This window comes from Grammomys surdaster, unplaced genomic scaffold, assembly GCF_004785775.1.
Source record: "Grammomys surdaster isolate TR1022 unplaced genomic scaffold, NIH_TR_1.0 130, whole genome shotgun sequence".
In the NCBI taxonomy this organism is placed as follows: Eukaryota; Metazoa; Chordata; class Mammalia; order Rodentia; family Muridae; genus Grammomys; species Grammomys surdaster.
The window spans coordinates 23,589,844-23,593,218 of NW_021604588.1; the positions used below are offsets into that span (position 1 = coordinate 23,589,844).

Here is a 3,375-nt window from a genome sequence, read left to right on the forward strand (position 1 = left end):
AGCCCAGAATTGGATTTCAGTAATTACTCAACTGGATTTTAGCAATGCCACACCATCCAAGTGAAATACATGGAGAAAGACTGGAGACAGACAGGTCTGAGAAGGTGCTAGGAGCTGTCAGCATGAGAGAAACAGACAACCATTTGTTAAATGCAACACACAGGCTGATTCCAAGCATCTTCCTTACAATGTTCATTTAAATCCTTAGCCTCTTCCAGAGATTGTCCTTTCGCTTTGTTTGAAGACAGTCTCAATAGCCTCACATTTGCTACTTAGCTGAGAGTGGTTTTGAACTCCACATCCTCTGGCCTTCACTTCACAGGTGCTAGGATTACAGGCATGTGCTGGTATGCCTTACTGTGGCATCAATATTTCTATCACAGTTTTGTTAAAAAGGAAACAGACACACAAGAAGTTATTTACCAAGGCCATCCGGCCAATCGGTGGTTGAGTGGGATTCAAACCTGGTACCCAGAATCTGGATGCTGGAGAAATGGACATGGGTAAGCTGGTTTAGGAATAGAAAAAGCCAATTGCCAGTCATCAGCTCAAAATGCAGTAGTCCTCAATCTATGTGACTGTTCTGGCCATACATTTGCTCACATTTCCTTTGCTGTACAAAGCCTTTTTCCCCGTTATATCACCTGGAGTCCTTTTGGCTACAAGTGCCTATAAACACTTGACTCGGCAACCCGAAACCAAAATGAAAAGTGCCACCGTGCAACAGAAATGCCAAGGTAGGCATCTCTAGAGTTAGTAATCCAGTGGCTACAGGCCATCAAGAACTTTATCTTCGTTTCCTCCCCGGCGCGGCCGCCACAGCAATTTTCTGCTAAAAATCGTTTGTAGCAGATGTGGAGACCATTTTTGATAGACTCCTGTTCTTCTGGTCAGACCGTAGGAATCCACATGAAGTTCAGCCCTCCTATGCCACCAGGTACATACACTATGGCTGTCTGGTACTTCGATGCTGAAGAAACGGCAGAAGCCAAAAAGAAATTCAGCTCTGCATCTCCAAAAGGGGTCCTCCGACTTCTCTCTGGGCCAGTCCGGCGCTGGGTGATGGAGCCTCACACTACTCCCGCTGGTCTCAGAGCGGGGGCTCCCTTCTCTTTAGAGTTTCAAGCAACTTTCCCCGCCTTTGGAGCTAAAGTGACTGGGGACCACGCCCTGCTGCAGGTGGGAGAGCCCCCACCCCCACCCCCTCCGCCCGGCTCTCCGCATCTCTGCTGTGCGCTCACTCTGGGCAAGCCCTCAGTGCGTGCACCCTGGGGCATGGCCTCGGCTCTGTGGGCTAGATGCCTCTGGGACACATCATGAGGCTGGATCTGGAGAAGATCACCCTGGAGTAGTACATCGTGCCCTGTCTGCAAGAGGCAATGGTGGCTTGCTATCCAGGAAATGGAACAGGTTATGTTCGCCATGTGGACAACCCCAATGGTGATGGCCGCTGTATCACCTGTATCTACTACCTGAATAAGAATTGGGACGCCAAGTTACACGGAGGAGTCCTGCGGATATTTCCAGAAGGAAAATCGTTTGTAGCAGATGTGGAGCCCATTTTTGATAGACTCCTGTTCTTCTGGTCAGACCGTAGGAATCCACATGAAGTTCAGCCCTCCTATGCCACCAGGTACGCTATGACTGTCTGGTATTTCGATGCTGAAGAAACAGCAGAAGCCAAAAAGAAATTCAGGAATTTAACTAGAAAAACTGAATCTGCTCTTGCTACAGACTGATTGTGGTGTGCAATCAATCCGCTGGCTGCATTCATTTACTAACAGTTCTTGAAGTATTAAGTGTCAAGATCCAAAGTGTCTGTACAACCCCCTACTGCCTGCACCGTTCAGCTCCCACCCCCTTGTTTGTGGTACTCCCTGTTTTCTTGTCGGGACTGCGTTGACCTTCAGTCACTCTCTTCGCCAAATGAACTCATTTGCTAACTCCAGAAATACCTGCAGACATCCTAGCTGGCCAGCGGTTTAACAGATAGATTTGGGAATATGGCGGCTGTTGTGCCCAGAATTGCTTCTTATTTACACTTTATGTATACGTCCTGATTTGAAAGAAGGAGGTTTACAAAGAAATAAATTGGTGACAGACGCCACGAAGAGGCACCCTTGAAACCCTAACAGTGAGAAAGAGAAATATCTGAACAATTTCCAGATGTTGTTAACCCTAGACTGGACAGTTACAATGACCTAATGACATTATCACCTCTAGAAAGGGTTGTGATTGATATTCGAGTCTCACGGTGGATGCTCCTTTTTCCTGGTCCTACAGCCTGTTATTTCTGAAGGCCATTGCTAAATCAATGACTCTTTTGTCGAAGATGACCCCCAGTATTTATGCTCTACGTTTACATCTTACTTGGGGAACCTAATTATCCAGAGAATAAAACTCGCCAGGTTAAAAAAAGAACTTCATCTTCTATTCTGTTACTCAAAGCTGTTCTCCTGTGGACAAAAAAACCCAGCTGCCTGAGTCCAAGTTCAAGTCAACACACAAAGACTGTCAACACCCACAGGCAAAGGTCTTATCTCTGTGGCATCTTTCTTTTATTCATGAAGAAACCTAGAAGATAAGATATGCCTTCAAATCCTGATGGCTGTAATTGGGTTACTGTCCCGAGCAGGTGGAGGCGAGGTTTATCCTCGAGGGGAGAGAAACGACAGATTCTCCTCCACTCAGGGATCGTATGCTGGATTGACCATGATATTATCAGCTCCACGAGAGGGAAGAGAGAACGCCAGAGACGGAGGGTTTGACATTCAATTGCTCTTTAATGATACACAGCAGACAATATATTATCACCAATGGTAAGGCTATTGCCACAAGGAGATATTGCCACATTTCCTATGCATTGCCTCTATCAATATCAGCATGATGATCACAAATAATAAATTGCTAATTACCAAAGAAATAAGCATATCAATAAGTATATCATTCATTCATGGGTTATACAACCTGAGTCCTTATGATGGTTCCGGTTACAGGTCTGGAGTCGGGGGAAGGTGGTCGAGTTGTGGCTTCCAGCTAATGGAATTGCTAGTTTGACTTCATAGGGGGCTTGACCTCTAAGTCAGTGCTTGACTGTGAAGGTGAAGGTGTCAGTCTCTTCATTATCTCTTTAATAATCGGGTGTTGAGGAGGCTTGTCGGAGAATCACGTTTAGGCAGTCATGGCTACCAGTGTGTGACAATGTGCTCCGTGCTCCGGTTGGGCTCCTCTTTTATGCTTGATTTGGCGTCACTGCTGTCGTGCACCACAGATAACCATTCCTGTCTGGTTATCTCCGGGCTCTGACTACATTACAGCTGGTTATCACACTTACTCAAAACAACTTGTTTTTGTGCACAAATATAAGGTTTCAAA

The 3,375-nt window shown here is 46.0% G+C and overlaps 1 pseudogene; it reads left to right on the forward strand.

The window, feature by feature from the left end:
* Positions 1-1,298: 1,298 nt before the first annotated feature.
* On the forward strand, positions 1,299-1,739 carry LOC114612454 (annotated as a pseudogene).
* The last annotated feature ends 1,636 nt before the right edge of the window (positions 1,740-3,375 follow it).